Here is a 21,026-nt window from a genome sequence, read left to right on the forward strand (position 1 = left end):
TTTATGCTAGCTTGTGGCCATTATTTCTTGTAATCCCTGGGGGCGCCTTGGTGAATAAAACCTCACCAATTCCTTTTTGTGCCCCCGTGATGAACTTATAGGCAGCCACAAGGTCACCTCTCAACTTTCTCTTGCAGAGGCTGAAGAGGTCCAGGTGCCCTAGTCTCTCCTCGTAGGGCTTGGTCTGCAAGCCCTTAACCATATGAGCAGCCCTTCTCTTGACCGTCTCCAGGTTATCCACATCCCTCTTGAAGTGTGGCGCCCAGAATTGCACGCAGTACTCCAACTGCGGTCTGACCAGAGCCCGATAGAAGGGAAGTATCACCTCCTTGGACCTATTTGTTATGCATCTGCTGATGCACGATAAAGTGCCATTAGCTTTTCTGATGACTTTGTCACACTGACGACTCATGTTCATCTTGGAGTCCACTAGGACTCCAAGATCCCTTTCCACTTCCATGCCACCAAGCAGGTCATTCCCTAGGCAGTAGGTATGCTGGACATTTTTCCTCCCTAGGTGCAGCACTTTGCATTTCTCCTTGTTGAACTGCTTTCTGTTGTTTTCTGCCCACTTGTCCAACCTGTCCAGGTCTGCTTGTAGTTGTTTTATATATTTGCATAAACAGTTTCCTACATTTGCAGGTACAAATGAAAAATAGCCTAGCAAAACAGAAAAATGAGGGGCCTCCACTGCCCTCTCATTTGCATCTGCTCAAAGTGAATATACAATTTCTGATTTGGTAACTTTTTAAAACCTTTGCACTCACTATTCAGAAGTGTAAATGAGGGTACAAAATGGCAGGCAGTGGAGAATCAGCTTAGGTATCAAATCACTCACTTTTGTGACTACATTGTGATAGTCTTCTCCATCTTCTGAATGCTCAGAGAGATTCTATGCAATTAGAACTGTCACTAAGGGCCTGGGACTGGGCTAGGAGGATGATAGCTATTAATTTGCCTCTGAGACTAATTGGCCTGTATTCATAGATTCATAGATTCATAGATGTTAGGGTCGGAAGGGACCTCAATAGATCATCAAGTCCGACCCCCTGCATAAGCAGGAAAGAGTGCTGGGTCTAGATGACCCCAGCTAGATACTCGTCTAACCTCCTCTTGAAGACCCCCAGGGTAGGGGAGAGCACCACCTCCCTTGGGAGCCCATTCCAGACCTTGGCCACTCGAACTGTGAAGAAGTTCTTCCTTATGTCCAGTCTAAATCTGCTCTCTACTAGCTTGTGGCCATTGTTTCTTGTAACCCCCGGGGGCGCCTTGGTGAATAAATCCTCACCAATTCCCTTCTGTGCCCCCGTGATGAACTTATAGGCAGCCACAAGGTCGCCTCTCAACCTTCTCTTGCGGAGGCTGAAAAGGTCCAGGTTCTCTAGTCTCTCCTCGTAGGGCTTGGTCTGCAGGCCCTTGACCATACGAGTTGCCCTTCGCTGTACCCTCTCCAGGTTATCCGCATCCTTCTTGAAGTGTGGCGCCCAGAATTGCATGCAGTACTCCAACTGCGGTCTGACCAGCGCCCTATAGAGGGGAAGTATCACCTCCCTGGACCTATTCGTCATGCATCTGCTGATGCACGATAAAGTGCCATTGGCTTTTCTGATGGCTTCGTCACACTGCCGACTCATGTTCTCATGATATCTTGTTATCTCATGCTCATGTATTGTGCGAGAGGTCAGAGTAGCTGATCATAGTGGTCCTTTTTGGCCTTAAAATATGACACAATGAACTCCCTAATTGCAAGGGTATGTATTTCATACATCACAACCAAACTACACTGCTCGCTCCATGTCCTATGTGTTAGATGGAGAGAGATTTGTAAGAAGAGCTGAATTCAAGTAGCACTGAAAAGAAAGCACCTCTGGGGCATAACATGAGCCCCTGTTAATCAGTATTCAGTAGTAACCTAGAATAGCTTGATAATAGCACTGAGCTTTGCGCATGGCTGTTCTATAAGATACATAGATACTTTATGATCATTTACTACCATTACTATCAGATGTTTTACTATCCCTAAAATATTACCAGCTAAATCTTGCGTTCCACGGAGAATGTCTTTTAATGAAGAATTTAGGTAGACTCCTATTCCAATAAAAAAAACGAACAAACAAAAAACCACTCCATAAAATATTAAAGAAAAAAGCATTATTGTTATACAGTTGTAACAGTAATATTGCAAGTCTCCTTGGGGAGTTTTCTGAATCTTTTCCTTTTATATAGCTGGCATGATCTCCACTCCCTCATACTTGTCTGTATAAATTAAGATAGGAGGAAAATTGCATTTGCAACTGAGCTCACTGCATCTGACATACAGAGCAATTAATACAATCGGCGTCAATTAATAGGGCACAAGAACAGTATCCAGGAGCCAGCCACATATGGGGCTTAATATAAGAAAATGATCTTAACAAGGAAGACTTTCTTATGTTAACTAAATATTAGAGGTGCACTAAATGTGCAGTATTCGATTCAGATTCAGCCTGATTTGGGGGGCAGTGATTCGATTTGCTGATTTAGATCACTGTCCTGATTCGATTTGGCCAAATTTGAATCTGAAGATTCAATTTTGATTCAGAGAATCAGTGATTTGACCATAGACACAGTTTTATATGTTTTTTCTACATACCTTGAGGTACCAGGCACAGCTTGTGAACACTGTGATGGTGGGGCGGATGGAGGGTCCCACAGGAGCATAGGGGGGTCCCCCTCATGCTCGGTGGTGGACCCCACCCTGCACCCCTCCCAGATCAGCAATCGACTGGCCCCAGGTACCCCCCCAGACCCAGGAGGCACCAGTCAGTGAGCTGGAGTGGGGAGGTTCCCTGTGCACTCTGTCGCAGACCCAGAAGTGGAACAGAAGTACTTCTGGTCCACTTCCGAGTCTACCACCAAGCACTTGGGGGGCACCCCCATGCTCTCTTGGGAAGCTCCATCTGCCCCAGCATTTCAGCATTCATGAGCTGCCTGGTACCTTGAGGTACGTAGAAAAATCATATAAAGCTGTGTCTATGGCCGAATCATTGAATCTCTCCGAATCTCTCTGAATCAATTCAGAGGCCTCTGATTCGATTTGGAGAGATTAATAAGTCTCCTGATTCAATTTGGATTCAGAGATTCAGCCATCGAATCAGGCCAAATCTCCTCCGAATCTAATCAGCGACACAAGCTTTGCACACTCCTATTAAATATATGATGCTCTAGGTACGCCGTTCCTTAAAATGTGATACATTTGTACAACCAAGCAAAGAGGCATCAAGTAGGACACATCAAGAGATCTGAGACCATTATATTCGTACTCATGGACTGCCATGGCAGCAGTTGGTCAAAGTCCACCTGGGCTGAAGGGACCATTGGGCCAGCATGCTTAATATACACTAGTTTCTCTGCCCAAGAGAATGACATGGCGAAGCTTTCTCCTGTCTGCCTTTGTCTCCCCAGCTTGAATAACCAGGCTGGGTCTACTGGGGACATCCTTCTGCACAAGTCTAAAGAAGGGATTGAATTCATGCTTCTGGAGTCACAGTGGGAGTCCTTAACTGCTCTGTTACAGGTTCCAGTACTTTTAGCAATTAACTTTATATTAAAAATCTGAATTACCTGTGTAGCAATGCAGTGCTGCCTTCTCATTAAAATGTTGCTGTATATTTATAAAAAGTATATACACAGTTGGCTCAGAAAAATGCAGCAGAAAACGTGTTCCAAATTTATAGAGCTTTTTTATTTCCCTATAAACTCGCAGAGTTTCTCAAGAAGGCGAAGGCTTTGCCTTGCTATATGATCTAATGGAGACAAAGCATTGTAGTTCTTACTCTGAGATAGCCAGACAAGGTCAATACTATATCCCCATTCTTTCTTGACTTAATATAGTGCACATCATGGAAAAATTAGAGTGTCTTTTTTCTACTTGAATTTTACAGCACATAGCTATTATGTATTAGTTACCCAATAGTAAAATGCTCCTTTTTTTTGGACAGTGATGACAAAGCTGGAATCAATAACTCCCCTCCTAAATAGGTCCCCCATGTTGCAGAGCAGCTCTTGCAAGAATATTAGGTGAACACTGGACCCAGCTAGAGCTGCTCAAAATTATTCACAGATTCACACAAGTTTAGGGCTGGAAGGGACATTCTCAGATTAGTCTTTTTCTTTTCTTTTTCTTTTTTTTTTAAGGAAAACAACTAAAAAGAGTATTCTGATAAGACAGAATGTTTCTTGGAAAAGAAGAATCCATTTTCTGTTGAATTTTTTTTCAGGTTTTCAATGAGAACTTGTTTATTCTCATTTTTCACTACTGCCAGCCAAAAATGTTTGATTTCAAACAAAAATGGAATCTGTCTGTAGTTGCTTTTCTTCTTGTTCATTTAGGTTTTCTCAAGGCGGGGGTGGGGGAGAATCTAACAAGGCCTGCTCTATGAAGGAGCTAAATGGCACAAAAGGCAGGGAGCAGACTTTTAGGAGATAGGACACTTCTCTCCGTACAGGAGTGGACAGAAAGTGGGTAGAAAGAGGCAGTCTGTTCAGCCCTAATGCACTAGCAAACATTCAGGGTAAACTAAAATGTGATAAGTCATCATGAGCTTCCTCCCCTAGGCTCATGTGGTAAAGTTCTCATCCTCTGTGTGTCTCCGCAGCGGTGTATACTTTGGGTCTGGTAGCAAAATAACACTCAACCCCCAGGGAATTTCCACCTTCCACCCAAGAGATTCATTTAACTAGAATGAACACCCAAGATTATAGGGTTTTTTTTTCCAAATCTGACATGGATTGTGACCCTTTCCAGTCTTTCCATCACAAAGAATAGTGTCAAGTATGCCATAACTATGTCTCCACTTCTCAAATGCCTCTACCTTTTCCTTACTTTCATCTCATTCCTTGCACTGCTATTCCTTCAGCCCTCTTACTCAAGTTACAACTTTTCATTTTCTCTCAGTCAGTCCCTTCCTGTCTGATAATCGCAGATCCTTCTATCTGAGCTTCCTCTACTGTGTCCATCTCTGTTCAAAGACAAAGACAGTCACCTCCCTGCTGCTCAGTGCTATTCTGCTGCATAAACAGGTCCACTTCACAGCCTTATGCAGCCAGCAGTTTCTATATTGAATGCAGGTTTAGATTCCATGTGCCTGCAGATTTCTCTTAACCTTATTAAATACTTACAGCCAGGTGCATTGAAGTCAATAGGAGTTTTACAATTGAGTTTGACAAGCCCACGCTTTGGCTGTTGCTTGCTCGATACAAGCAGTATCACATTTTCAAAATGGAATGACATAAACCTGCTGTTATCATACAGCTTATCTTCCCCTTCCCCACTCGGTGTGCTCTTTATGTAATAGGTTCTGCACCAGTCTGCAAGTCTAAAGCAAGATAAATAGAGCAGGTGTTTAACAAACATGCAGAGCTGTTTCCTGCTACAGTAAAACAGTGAAAAAGAATGGGAATTCTCAGCCAATCAGATGTGGCTTGATCATTTCCATTAACAATCAATATAAATCGCTTCTCTTCCTTTGTAACTTAGATAGGCATTTTCCACAGCCGGCATACTGACTTTTTTTGTACAGCAGTCCTTACGCCTGGAAGAGCCTTGCTTTTCTGTTATTATTGTTGTAGATTGTGGATTTGCAGAAGAATGGAGAGCAGCAGATTACCCAAGAAGGACTCAGAGCACAAGTCTGTAGTGAGTGCAAATGATCTGGTTCATGTTTCTGTTGGGTTTGTTTGAATTTCAGTAAGACGCACTGTGAGAAACCTCTGTGAGCCCCTGTTATGCAAGAAAGGGAAGATGGAGACCTAAAAGGAACGTAAGACATTGTCTGGATCAGTGCCATAGCAATGAAGTTTGGCACCTGAGGCAAAGGCCGCAGCAGCAGCTCGTTCTCACCCTGCACACAGGTCCGGGGGGGACACCCCCCCATGCTTGCCCAGGAGTGTATGCAGCGGTAGGAGCTGTGCTTCCCCATCTCCACACCCCCATAAAACAGCTGCTTGTGGCCCTGGCTGGGTAGTGCCTGTTAGCGCCTGTCAGCGCCCCTTCACTTCAGCACCCAGGGCAGTCGCCTTGTTTGCCGCCCACCTTGCTATGGCACTGGTGTGATGGCCAGAATCAAATAAATTAATAAGCAATAAATATATGCTTCTTGGAGGCATTTGGAATTTTTGCATAATATAAAGCTTGTATTTTTGTATCCCGCAAATGTAACTTGTAACTGTTCGTGGAACTGACTGGGCCTCAAAGGCAAAGCTATAGCTGTAAGATTAGCCGACCTAATGGTTTTTGCTCAGAGTTCAGCCTTGATGATAAACTGGATCCAACCGCCTGGCACACCCAACGCATTCCAGAAAAACACATCCCAAGAAAGCATATTCTGAGAAACCTAAAAGGGGTTGGATTTGGGCGGAGTAATGTTCATTTCAAATCTGAAGATGCTGCATTGTAATGTGCTTGTTGGATAAACCTGAGTCTGGGTAGTAAACTTGTATAATAATTTTTAACACCTTTCAATCCCATAGGGAAACAGCTATAGGGCAAGATTGTGAGTGGCTCTAAAGCCAACAGTTTAGCATAAAATGAGGTATAAAAAGCATGTGTGTCAGGTGACCAGCAGGAAGGAGGGAACAGAACAGTTATTGATTTTTCCAGGCCTGGACTCCGAACTCCCGGTGCGAGTCAGGATCGGATCCTGATCAAGAGAATTTCCCCGGTAACCCCTCTGACAGCGTCAATCGGGGACGCCTGACTTCGCTGGAATCACTTGGCATGTACCTAGCATTGAGGGACTATTGATAAGTGCCAACTCATGTCTGTCTATCTGTTGTTTTAAACAGCCCAGTGACTGATACCCTTGCAGTGCCCAGCTGGCCTGCAACAGATTAATCCATTTATCTGTTATTATTATCTGTAATTATTTATTATTAGCTCTTTAATACTGCATTATACGCTTATCACATTTATCTTTTTGTTAACTGTTGTCTGTGTGTAAGCTATAATAAATTTGCCTTTGCTTCACTCCCAACTCTGCCTCCTTGATCCCAAACCAAACAGCCCAGTGGCTGATACAGTTGCAGCACCCAGTCAGCCTGCAACTAAACTGATACGCTCACAGTGTCCAGCTGGCCTTTGACACAACGGTGTGTATTATCGGTATTTTGTTGACTTTTTAATGTGTAGGACACTGGTTCCCCAGCAGAGGTGAGAGGGATCTGATAAATTAAGTAATGGGGCAGGAGTGAACAACTGCAGGGGTATAGTTCATCTGGGCAAAGGCATACAAAGGGCCATTAGTGTAGTGAATTGTGGTTAATGAGGGTGCCAGTCCTGGCTTTCCACTTAGATGAGACACATGAATGACAGCCGCCATCGCTACTGACCCCTACTCTCTCTGTCATCCATGGTATGGACCCTGGCTGTTGTGTCTTTGCACTATCAGGGGACCCTAATAGTCCATGTCTAGCCACCCAGGGGCAGGCTAAGCTGCAAGTTCTGCTCTGTCAACTCCGACATTGAGGGTGTAGAAGAGATTTAAACATGTAGAAGTCTGAGGCCCATAAGAAGTGGGAAGTTATTCTCTGCATATTCTAGGCTGTGTGCAGAAAGGTATGACAGGAAAAGGGCTTCAAAACTATCATCCTTGGCAAAAAAGATCTGGCAGGGGAAAATAGAAAGTGACAAGGGCTACTGTATATGCTGTGGGAGAATTATTCTAGGCCTGGAAGGGAAGACTGTTAATTTACAGGCAAAAGGAGAGGAAGTTTGTTCTTATGGATGTCTTATGGGCAGCATTTATGCTATGTGTGTCCTGAGAGAGTTGCCTGTTATGGTGACCAATATTATGTCATTAGGTCCTTATCCTCCTTGTCTGTCTGCTGGAATAAATCCATTGTCTCTTTCTGTGCTCAGATTATGAATTGTTTTCTTCTTTTTTTCTACAGCACCTAGTACAATGGGTCACAGTCCAAGACAAGGATTTCTTATAACAAGAAAACACTAGCCTAGGACTTGAGTGATCAGTGCTTGCTTGGGCCACAAATTCCCTGTGTGGTGTTGAGCAAGACAATTTTTTCATTCCTTAGTTCTCTTGTTTATTTGCAACGTAAGATTTGCACTGCTATCTTTGCAAACAGTGATGATCCCAATGAAGCCCTAGTCTGAGATGAGGGGTGTAGGTTGTAGCCATGTTGGTCTAAGGACATAGGCAGACAAGTTTCTTTCGGTGAATCTGATATCTTTTATTAGACCAACTTAAATAGATGGAGAACAATTTTTAAGCAAGCTTTCAGGTTCAAAACCCCTTCATCAGGCTAAGGAAGTTTCAGCAGTTGGTGTGTGCTCTTCCTGGCTCCTTTACCTTTCATTCCATCCAGGAAGAACACACATGCTGAAACTTCCTTAGCCTGATGAAGGGGTTTTGAACCCAAAAGCTTGCTTAATAATTGTTCTCCAACTATTTAAGTTGGTCTAATAAAAGATAGTCTGAGATAAGGAATCTAAGGGCTACTGTTTTATTAGTAATGATAATAAGTGCTTACAGACACATTCTAAGAGGAAAGCAATATAGTCAGACCAGCAAGCTAGAATGAGCACAAAGGCTGTGTGAAGCTTCAGTCCCTGATTTGATCTGGTGGAGATTCGGCCCAATTCGGTGGCCAAACCTCTGAATCCGATTTGAATCAGAGGACCTGTTAATCTCTCTGAATCGAATCAGAACTTTTGGAACCGATTCAGAGAGATTCAGACAGATTTGGAGATTTGGACATACACACAGCTTTAAATGTTTTTTCTACATACTTCTAGGTAGCAGGGGCTCGTGAATGCTGCAATGCTGGGGCACATGGAGCATCCCACAGAAGTGCAGGGGGCTCCCAGTGCACTCGGCAGAAGACCCAGAAGTGGACCAGAAGCACTTCTGGCCTACTTATGGGTCGGCCGGAGAGGCACTGGGGGCCCCCATGCCCTCCCAGTCTCAGCGACTGGTGGCTCCTGGGTCTGGGGAGGCACCTGGGGTCCCCCTGTGGCTGATTGCTGAGCTGGGGGGCGGGGAGGGGCACTCCCCAGAGGACCCAGAATTGTACCGGAAGTACTTCTGGTCCACTTCTGGGTATGTCATCGAGCACATGGAGGGCCTCCTGGACTCCTATAGGATGCTCCATGCGCCCCAGCATCACAGCATTCACAAGCCACACTGATACCTCGAGGTATGTAGAAAAAACATTTAAAGCTGTGTCTATGGCTGAATCGCTGATTCTCTGAATCAACATTGAATCTTCAGATTTGGATTCAGCCAAATTGAATTGGGGACAGTGATCTGAATCAACTAATCGAATCACTGTCCCCGATTTGGGCCGAATCCGAATCTGAATCGAATAGAGACCGCTTCACACACCCCTAATGAGCACTCAAATAGGGAAAGGGCCTGCAGGCAGCCTGGATGATGTTTAAAAATACTATATTAGAGGCTCAGATCAAGTGTATACCGTAAACCAGAAAGGTACCAAATGGTTCAATTAAACACTGACATAGTTTAATAGCAGAGTTAAGGAGGGTATCCAAGGCAAAAGGTCATTCAAAAGTAGATGTGTCCAAATGTGGAAAACAAGGGAAAACACAGAAACTGGCATGTTGTATGTAAAAAAATTAATAAATTAGGTCAAAACAAAAAAGGATTTAAGGAGTGTCTTGCAAATGATGGTAAAGTTAAAAATAAAGTTTACAATGAAAACATTTTAAAATAAATCAGAAGCAGGACGGCTGATAGAAAATCAGTGGAACTATTAGATGACCAAGGTGTAAAAGATGCACTCTGGGATGATAGACCACTAGCAGGGAAGTGACATTCATTCTTTCTGTAGAATTTCTTTTTACTGCAGAAGTTATTGCAGTGATTCCCACACCCAGATCAATTCTTCCTAGCAGATAGGTCTAAAAAGTTGGATCCAACTGGAGTAACAATCTAGGAAGCTTTAAAACAAATTGACAAATAAAATAAACTCTAATAAAATGGTCTAAATAATCTGTAACAAATTGCAGGGACCACACAATATTCACCCAAGAGGTCTGAAAGGATTCAAATGTGAAATTGCAGAACTGGCAATAGTATATAACCTGTCATTAGAAATGGTGTCTTGCCAGAGGACTGGCATATTGCTAACATAACACCTATCTTCCAAAAGGGCACCAGAGGTGATCCTGGGACCTGCAGAGTCCCACTTCCACTCGTGGTAAGTTGGTGGAATCTACAGCAAAGAATAAGTCAGCAGCCAATGAACAGACATGATATGCTGGGGAAGAGTCAGCATGGTTTTTGTAAAGGGCAATCCTGTCTCTCAAATTCACCTCCTAGGGTTCTAATAAACACGGGGACAAAGGGGAACCAGTTGACATAATATATTTGGATTTTCAACAAGTTTCACAAGGTCCCTCCCTAAAGGCTCTTTAAAAAAACCTGAATTTCCAGAGGATTGGAAGGAAGGTACATTTGCAGACTGAAAGGTCTGCAGGGACAGGAAGCAAGGAGAAGACCTAAATAGTCTCTTTTCAGGATGGAGGAAGGTCAATCGCGGGATCCCACAGGGATCCGTGCTAAGCCTGATCTTCAACATTTTCATCAACAACCTGGAATAGGATGTGCACAGTGAAAGCTTACAGATAACACTAACTTATTCTGCATAGTCAAACCCCAAGCTTATGTTCAGAAGATGCAAAAAGATCTCACAAAGTGAAGTGAGTGGGCAAAAAAGTGGCAGATACACTTCAGTGTCAACAAGTGCAAGGTGCTGCACACAGGGAAAAGTAAACTCAGTATGTACACAGTGCTGGGCTCTGAACTAGGTGTTACAGCTCAGGAAAGAGACCTTGGAGTCATTGCAGATAGTTCTCTAAAAACACTAGCTGAATTTGCAGTGGTGACCAAAAAAGCCCATAAAAAAGTAGACACCATTAATAAACAGTGTTGGAAGGTTGTTGTAGCCATAAATGGTGCAAGCAGTGTAGGAGGCGCAAGGGTTTTCTTATGATATTTTTTATTGGACCAAGTGTGTAGTTGGGAACATTGTCAGACAAGTTTTCAGGCATCAAGCGTCTTTCCTCAGGCCCACCGCTCTTCCAACTGCACAGCCGGTCCAATAAAAAAATATTAAGATAGGAATTGAAAATAAGATGTAAAACAGCATCATGCCACTATATAAATCCACAATGTGCCCACATCTGGAATACTGCATGTGGTTCTGGTCTCTGCGTCTCAAAAAAGATGCAGGAGAATTAGAAAAAAGGTATAGAGGAGGAGAATTAGAAAAGGTACAGAGAAGGGCAATCAAGATGAATTGGGGCATGGAGGAATTGTCCCACCAGAAAGGACAACAAAGGCTAGGATGCTTTAGTCAGGAAAACAGAAGGCTAAAAAGGGGATATGATAGAGGTCTATAAAATAATGAATTGTCTAGTCCTATAATAGTAAAACTAGGAAACACCCTCTGAAATTAGTGGGAGACAGACTTAAAGGAAACAAGACAATATTATTTTTATGCAGCACCTACTTAACTTGATCACGTGTGGCACTTCTTGTGGATTTTGAATGGTTGAGAAAAGCGACTTGGGAATTTAAGGAGGCTGTGGAGGATGAGGTTAGAGGAGTAAAGAAGAGCATGGATAAGCAAGCCCTTTGTGAAGAAATATAGGGAGGTTTAGGTTTTAGGTGTATTAGGGGCTGGGGTGGTTTGAAAGGGTTTACAAATTCTGTAGTAAGATTAAAACATGGCTACTAATTTCCTAGGCCTTTGAGTATTCTGAGGGGAAATCCACATCAATTAATATTAAATATCAAGCCTAGAGTCCACCTCAGCTCTCAAGACACATTACAAATATTGGCAGGAAGGATCATTAAAACCAGCACCCAGTGAGTGTTTGGCTTGATTTGTAAAGTGCCTGGAAGCAAAGGCAGCATCAAGATGGATGGGTTTGTTAAAAGGCAAAGAAGATTTCAAATATCACTTGGGGAAAATGAATAGCTCCTTCCTAGTCCTGTGATGTGGCCACAAATATTTAAAAAGAGGGGGAAAAAAAAGGAGAAAGCTTTTTCTTGTTATTATCGGAAGCCCACAGGCTGCTGAAAAATAGTCTGTCTGGCATTGCAAAATAGACGGTCTCTTGATAGAAATCTATCAAGGGCTGTATCACAATTATCTCCATTTCTCACACCTACCTATCATTTTCCCCAGCCCACTTATCTCTTCACCACCCCACGCGGCTTTCTTTTCATCTTCTCCTCACAACTCTATTTGGCAGGAGAAAATACAAACAACGGGATGTTGGAATTTAGGAAGCCTTGCCTATGACACATGTACCAGGTCATCAACGATCTCCTCCCCCGCCCCCCCCCCCTCCGGCCCCCATAATCAGGAAATAAAGTTATCCTGAACATTAACATGTTTTGAAAGGGCCCAATAAGGACAGTCAAACATGCTCCTTTTACAGTTAAGGTAGAGTGACCATACATCCTGGTTTGGCTGGGACAGTCCTGGATTTCATAGGCCAATCCCAGCCAGTTGGTGAAAATTAAAGCAGATGTCCCAGAATCACAGGCGCGGGGCACTGCACAGCAGAGAGGTAGAGAGGCATGGTGTGCCAGGCAAGTTTATGGTGTGCCAGGCACCTGATCCCCACCTACCTACCTCTTCCTCTGCCTGCAGCAGTCCCACTGACTTAGAGGCGGGGGGAGAGGAGCAGTGTCCCAGATTTCTTTTAAAATAATATGGTCACCCTAAATTAAGGGGATTTAGGCTCTTATGACCCCTATATAACCTTGAGATTCTCCTTCTAAATGAATGGGACCTTGGTGAGACTCAAGAATGGTCTTCTTTAAGATCTAAATGGACTTCCCTACTCAATGTCCTTTCCCTAACTGCACCACTTACAAAGATAATGTTGCATAGGCCCCTGCGGCAGCCCTTACCATTGGAAAAAATCATCTGAAAGTCTGGATCTTAGTCCCAAAAGGGCTAGGGTTATTTTTCTGTTATGTGGAAATCTCTCTTCCTAACCCTGCTTCCAGTCCCATGACTTGCTTTCTTCCCTTCAGATAATAATATCTTGCCTAGTTTAATTGTAAATTGACCTAACAACCTACAGCATCTATACACATGCTCTGGGGAGGGTGTATGGGCACTTTAGAGTGGCTCCAAGAGCCGCTCTAATTAAAGCGCCTGCAGCATGAAGCGTCTTGCACTTCAAAATGGTGGCAGGGGCTTCAAAATGGCTCATTAGACAAGCTTTGTTTCAAGTGCCCCCACCGCCCTTTTGAAGCATGGGGACACTGAATAGACATGACATAGAAGCTGCTGGAGCACATTAATTAACATGCTCCAGCTGACTTGATTAATCAAGCCTGCTATGATGCGTGCTAATTAGCATGCATCAGAGCAGACGTCATGCATGTGTATAGGTGCCCCTGTAGTCTGTGAAGCACTCTGAGGATGAAGTACTCGGAAATGTTGGCTGTTTTGGTCTTCCCTCTTACATATATTACCTGTGTAGAATTAATTTTGTCATTGGAGTTACTCTTAGATTCACAGATTGTTAGGAGGCTGGAAGGGACCGTGGAAGATCATCGGGTCCAGCCCCCTGCACCAGGCAGGAAAGACAACTGAGGTCAGGTAACCCCAGCAATGTGACCATCCAGTCTTCTCTTGAAGATTTCCAGGGTAGGCGATTGCACCACCTCTGGAAGGAGCTTATTCCACAGTCTGGACACCTTAATTGTGAGGTAGCTTTTCCTAACGTTGAGCTTGAAACAGTCTTCCAGGAGTTTGTGACCATTACTTCTAATTTTCCCCAGGGGTGCCCTGGTGAACAGTTGCTCACCAAGCCTTTGATGTACACCTTCAACGTAGTGGTAAGCTACTACCAAGGCCCCTCTCAGCCTTCTTTTTTTCAGGCTGAAGAGTCCCAGAGCCCTCAGCCCTTCATCGTATGGCTTGCCACGCAAGTCTCTGATCATACGGGTGGCCCTTCTCTGGACTCTCTGGACTTCCTTCCTTAGGACTTAATTTTTTCACCCTTGAGCTCCATAACAAATTTCCCATTGATGGCAGTGCTGCAGCAACTGTCAACAAACTAGGATACTACACTATGGAATAAGAGAAGACTAATTACACCAAGGACAACATTTCAAGGAGAGCTTAAATGTCTATACAGGCAAGATTACAGCCTATATTTTAAGGCCTTACACAAATAACTTCCCATCCTGCCCCTCCCCTTCTCTCCCCAGTAAGCTGTGAAATACAGTTTATTTATGAAAGACAGGCTGACAGACCCTAGTAACAGCTAAGAATTATGTCTGGGTCCTGCAGTACCTACAAGTAACTTAGGTGTCTAATTGCTATTGACTACATACAATCTGTGTTCGTATCTCTTTTCCTTCAAGTTAATCTCTTTTTGTGAAGGATTTCGTGAAAATGCTATAGTGTATAAAATTAATATGCATTTTTACTAAGAGCTGAATAGTATTTCCCTGCACTTTGTATTGCAGCATACATCCTTCCAAAATTGTGCGCAATGGTGTAAATTTTTAGATCAGTGGTTCTCAACCCTTTTCATACTGGGACCCATTTGCGAAGATCAATGGCTTGTCCTGACCCCCACCCTCTGGCCCTGCTGGTGCCTGACCCATAGTACCCTGCCCCCCCAGGCCAAAGTTGGGGTGCCTCACTCCCAACCCACAGCCTCCTGCCCTGCTAGCCCTGCCAAAGGGAGTTCCCCATTGACCCCATCCTGCTCAGGTCCCAGTGTGGTGGCTGAAGTGGCTCTGGTTCATGCAGGCAGCAGCACAGTGAGTCTAGACCAGCACAGGCTGGAGGAGGGGAGGCTTGTGGCACCCCCTGCCCTGGGCTGGGGCTTCTGCACTGCACCAGATAGCTTGGTCATGGTCCCTCCTGCCCCTTGAGCAGCATCTCCTGGCCACCCCACCCCTGAGAGTATGGGTACCAGCCCTGGTGTCACCACCCCGGCCATGCAGTTCCCCTCTTCCCCTTCCCCAATGAAGGGGCAGGTGCCTTTCCCACACCCTCTCCCTGCCCTGCCACAGCCTCAGAGCCTGACCACCTTCCCCTAGTGCTGGTAGGCACTTGCCTTCCCACACATACCCATCCCCTCCACACGTGCACACACACACGTACAAAGTTACACACCACCCCCCGCTACCCCTACAGTCCCCAAGTCCTGGCCTTCCAACCCCTGCTCCCCATTCACTTACCTTCATCTGGCTGCTGGGGTTGTTCCCACAACCCTGCCTGGGTGCATGCTGACCATGCCCCCAGCAGCCCCTTGCAGGCTGGAATACTGCCAGTCCACAAAGGGAAACCCACACTTATGCGCATTTTTCTGGCACTTGCTCACGGCCCATTGAAATATTCTTGCAACCCACTTTTGGGTCATGACCCATGGGTTGAGAAACGCTGTTTTAGATGACACTCTTGTAATAGCTGAGTTCTTGAAGGGGAAATACCCTTGGGAAAGCAAATGAAATCTCCATTACTGAAGCATGCTCATTGACTGAGAAGATACTTTTTGCTTTGATAAAGATGCCTGTATCTGATGGTGAATGTTCCCCACCATATGGAAAATGGACGTGTCCATACTGGAGTCTTTCTACTACGGCTGCTTTGTAATACATTCATAGCTTTGAAGGATTTGCCAAGACTAAATAATCTGCAACACCTGAAATGAAATGCTGAAATCAAACACTTCAAACCAATGCTAGCTGTCATAGTTATCATCATGTGATCACATCCTTGTAGCTCCCATGGTATGGAAAATACCAGCAACTTCTTTAAAGAAAAAAAAATACTTTCAATAGCAAAAATGGGGCCAAATATTTTGCTGGTAACATGGTGCTTCATGTGTAGAGTTCAGTGAAGCAATGTTGAAGAGCAACAACACCTCTACTTTTACAAAATGAATTGAAGCCTATGAGTCAGAAGTGCATAGTGATGCTAAAGGTACTCTTTTCCTAAAGTGGCACAAAAAACAGGGCCTTCATTAGTTGTGGTCACTTAAGATCCCAAGTTAATTTTGCTGGAGCAGAAGTACAAGCTTTAGTGTTCTGGCTAAATTCCAAATGGGTAATTACATTCCGCCAATCTAAATTCCTTTGAGTTTATATAGGATAACATATTTTTCACTTAGGAGTGTTGCTTTTTTCACAACCATTCTCTGCCTGACCAGAATTCAGTGCTTTGCAATGATGAGTGAATTCCCATTTTAATGCAATTTTAATGAGTTTAGAGTGCTTCGTGTGATCTTTGACTTCAAGGTGTTATGTCCAGTTATGTTAATGTTTTTTTTTTTCACTTACTTACATGATTCAAAAGCAACCCCACATTGAAAAGAAGTCCACTCAATGTGTAATCTAACCACAAGCAGTGGGGAGAAAATGCCATTGGCAATTCACATTTATGTTCAAAACTAATTATTCCAACATTCTGTTCATAAAGAACTTTTAGTGAAATGATATTTAAACCGTGTATGTTGCATATAAAAATTTAAAAAAGCCATTCACCTGCTGAAAATCCCATTAGCAAAAATCCAAACAATGAACTGAAATTAATAAACCTGTGAACTCCCTTGTAAAAAGTCCTCCAGTTCAGTAAATAATTAATTGGTTTGAGTCTCTGCTTCAGTTCAGAAATATAAACTCTTGCTGGATAGCTTAAATGTGTTTTACTTACTAATCATTCACAGTGCATCAAAGCCTAGAGGCGTCGGTAGTGGCAAAAGAGCTGAGAAGAATGTGTAAAATACAACAATAAAACTGACAGAAAGGATACATTACAGTGCTTGTGGATCGAAGCGTTCTGGGCAAGCGTTCACAAGATATAGTTCATGGAACTGTTGTGAAAGCTGCGTAGAATGCTAGTGAATACCATGAAATTGGCTGTTGTCTTGACTCCTACTGGTAAGCCATACTAAAGGATATATTAAATACTTTTCTTCTGTGGCTTTTCCACAGAGCCATGAGAAAGTTACTTGGTTATCAGTGGGAATGGATTCTCTCTCTACCAAGATGTGGTGGACCCAAGGGAAAAGGAGTTTGAGAACTAAACGAACAAAAACTAAAAACAAATTCCTTTTTCATGGTGGCTTGGAACTGGCTTCCAGGTTACCAAGTAATGTCAAGGCTAAGTCAAAGTGCTTACAAATGCCTGTTTTCTGGCTTTTCTGACATTGATTGTTAGCCTCTGGTATTCCCATCACAAATCCATCTGCACAGTTGGTAAGTTTGATACATGTATTAATAAAGAAGTCAAAGACTGACCACCAGGGGTGTCCAACTTCTAAGCAGCTGGAGGCCGCATGCTCCGTGGGCCACACTAGCAGGGACGATATGTTGTGGGGGCCACAGGTCCCCAAGGCTAAATGCTGAATATGTACAGGTGCCTTCTCCCCCCCTGCTGCCCTGCACGTGGGACCACCCAACACACACACTTTTGGCAGCCCAGCTATGGGTTGTCCTACTGTACCATGGGGACCCCTGGTCACCAGCTCCCCTGGCACTGTGGTCTGTGCTGTGCTGTTTGGCCCTGCTCCATACTGCCTGCTGGGGCTGTCAGGCAGCAGAAGCCAGAGGAGGGAGGGGGAGCCCTAAGACCCTAGCTGCTACTTCAACCAGAGCTATAAGGGCAGGGACAGGTGGTTGAGAGCCAGGGGCTTCATATTAACCCTTTACAGGCCACATGCAGCCTCCAAGCCACCAGTTGGACAGCTCTGGACTACCCTATGGAGCAAGGCAGAAGCACCCTGGTGGGATGCTAGCACTGTGACAGCATGTGCTATATGTGTATTTTGGACACTAGAAGACTGTTTTAGGACTCTCATTCTGTTACCCATCCTAAGCACTGAACTTGCTATTTGAGCTATATTTCGGGACAGGGGAAAGATACCATTAAGCTTAAGCTGCAAGTTAATAGCCAGTCAAAGGATCAAATTCAGCTCTCTGTGTCTGAGTACTGTGCTATGGGGATGTACAATGCCATCAAAGTGTTCAGGGACCCTATGGTGTAAGAGTGTAACAGGATGCAACACCCAGAATTGAGAAAGACAATGAACACCTTAATTCACCAGGGTCTTCAATTTCCTTGGCTTATGTTCACCATTTTTTTTTATATCTGCTCTGGAGCGGGGGGGGGGGGGGGGCGCTCTTGAAGCCACTCTAATTAAAGTGCCCCCAGCGTCTCATGTATCATCATACCCACACTTCAAAATGACAGTGGGGGCCCTTTAACTAAAGCTCGTTGAACAAGCTTTAGTTAAAGCGCCTCTGCCGCCATTTTGAAAAGTTGGGATGCTAATACATGAGCACAAGACACAGAGGCTGGCTGAAGTACACCAATTAGCACATTCCAGCAGATTCCATTAACGAGCCTGCTCCAACATGCTGTAATTGCAGCACTTCGGAGCAGCCTTGCCACACATGTTCAAGCACCCCATGTTCCTACACAGAGCTGCTTTCATTAAATAAACGTTAGTTTTTCTTTTGATGGTACTGTTAGGATATAGGTATCAAGCTTCCTGGGATCTTTTAAAGATGTTTCTTAGTTAAAAAAAAGTATTTCTAAAACAAAAATATTGCAAAAGTCTCTTGATTTGCAATTTGGAGTTGATTTTTTTTGTGGGGGGCACAACTAGCAACCGATAATAAGTAGTGGTTTTTACTTTTTTCCATTGGAGGGGAGTAGATTTAGGTTTTCTTTCCTCCTCTTTCTGTCCCCCTCCTCAATTTTTTTTTCCTATTTGGAAAATTAAAAAAGGGATGGAAGCATAATGGTCAGCCCTGTACTTTACTTGAAACTGATGTAAACATGGCCTCAGGAAATCAAGGGTAAAACTGCTAAATTCTGCATGCATTGTGTCCACAATTTACCCCAGAGCACCCATTTGCTGAAATCACTTGCTCCCTGCTGCGTAGTAGTAGGGTGTTACAGTAGTTACCTACTATGTGTAGTTACAAAACCAATGTAAGTCACACCAGTGCAAACTTCTGTGTCCAGACACTGAGTACAAAAAAAAAAAAAATTATGATGGGTATAGCTTTTGTCTTTGCTTCCTTTTTTCCAATTCTGTAACTTTTTAAAAAGCTGCTTCAACATTTACAAATCTATATTAACAAAAAGGACAAAAATGTTAGCAAAACCTTCTGGGCATCATTAATTTTATTGCACTGAATGGCAAAAAAGGGAGAAAAGAGAAAGTGTTGAAACCCATGGGATGATAATCACCTGAGAACTTTTCCTCTTTCTTCTCACCTCTACTCTCCCCCCCCCCCCACCGCCTTTTTGACGACCTCACTATATTTCCAATATAGGAAGACTTGCCTTTAAACAGTATTAGGCTTAACCAAGGTCTCTAAAATCTATTGGCTCTTGTCTTTAGAGTTTTCCCCAATATCTGCATTCGCTACAGCTTTATGTACCCGTTAATACCGATATCCAAACCTTAATCCTGTTCCCTTTCCTTTGACCTGGAGGTAGTACAGTTCCCATTCAAGTTGTTCTGAGGCCAGGAGTGAGCTTCCTGTCTGCAGGCATGTCCAAAACTACCTGCTTAGTTCCTCACTCCTTTTCTGTTTGGATAAAACAGTATTTATTTAACTGAGAAAATACAAAGCTAACCAGGGCAACAGCTCGTGTTAGGCCAAATCTTGTAAATACAAGTTATTGATTAAACAGGATTAAAATTCTCACCTCCTAAAGGATCTTCTGTCATGTAAAGTAATTACAGTTACTTTATAACTAGTAACGTGTCTCTAAGCTCCCTGGGTGTAATTCTGGCCCCATTGAAGTCAAAGATAACAGTTCCATTGGCCTTAGTGGAGACAGGAGACAACTCTTTTTTCAGTTAATATATATATATATATATATATATATATTTACTTAAGGTGTGTACTTAAGGTACAGTATCTGAACAGCAGTGCTTATATAAGAAGCAGGATTTCTCTAGTAACTCTCATATTCCCTACAACGCTACAGCTCCGTAACACTTCTGAGAGCTTTTGTCCTGATCTTCCAAAGTCCTTTATTGATATGTCAGACTTGGGAGCAAATAGCTATGAATGGTGAATTTGTAGACATTGTGTAATTTCCGATTCTGAAGGAAGTTCCTCCTCCATTAGCTTTTGAACAGTAATAAGAAGATCTCAAACGTTCTTCTGATACAATAAATTTTCCTGGGAAGGGATTGTGTCTTCCTGTGCCTTTGTATAACGCATGCCAAAATGGAACCCAGGGTCTTCTGAATAATACTGCAATATCTATAATTACTATTATTGTGGTTGTTGTTGTTACAACAACTGTGATGATAATAATAATAACAACAAAGACACTTTTTAAAATCAGTGTTAGAGTTCAATGTATATATGAATTAAGAATTTCTCCTTACAAAATTACTTTCCAAATGACTAGCCGTCCCCTGCTGTGACCATGAGCAAACATGCCCTTTTGAATAAGGTATATTAGTTTTGTAATCACCTCTGCATCTCAGGAAGTGTTTCTGTTTCCTCTGCTTAATTGTTGTGCATATTTATTTTAGATGCCAACTTAAGTGTGTAATCCTTTTAGGATAATCACATTTTTTTTTTTTATCCAACAATCAAGGCTTAAGATTGTCACAGTAAGGAAGTTTATCTAAGATGCAAATTTCTGGCACATTCAATCTATTAATCTAAATTACAAGTACTGACATTAGGCCACTCTTTGGGAGAAATTTTAGGTATCATTGAAATGAAATAAGAATGCCTCCCAGCTCTGGGCCTAATCCAAAGCCCACTGAACTCAATGGAGAAGATTTGCATAGACTTCAGCGGGCTTTGCATCATCACCTACAGAATTGATGCAGTGCTTATTGCTGTCAGAAGAAATCTTTCCATTGACCTCATGTGGGGCCTTAGGTGATGTCCATTGGTCAGTGCCTCCAGCTCAGCTATTTCAATGGCAGTTTTATGACAAGTACATTATGGATTTTTCCATGTGAGTGTTGATGGGTA

The 21,026-nt window shown here is 43.3% G+C and overlaps 1 long non-coding RNA gene across 1 annotated transcript in view; it reads right to left on the reverse strand.

Moving 5' to 3' along the window:
- The window catches only part of LOC109285150 (uncharacterized), a 44,672-nt gene extending 25,098 nt beyond the window's left edge, over nucleotides 1-19,574 (reverse strand). Inside the window, exon 1 of the long non-coding RNA XR_002092810.2 lies at nucleotides 19,480-19,574. This is a non-coding gene — a long non-coding RNA (uncharacterized LOC109285150). The remainder of the gene's footprint in view (nucleotides 1-19,479) is intronic.
- Nucleotides 19,575-21,026: the final 1,452 nt, after the last annotated feature.

Source organism: Alligator mississippiensis, chromosome 2, assembly GCF_030867095.1.
Source record: "Alligator mississippiensis isolate rAllMis1 chromosome 2, rAllMis1, whole genome shotgun sequence".
Taxonomy (NCBI): Eukaryota; Metazoa; Chordata; order Crocodylia; family Alligatoridae; genus Alligator; species Alligator mississippiensis.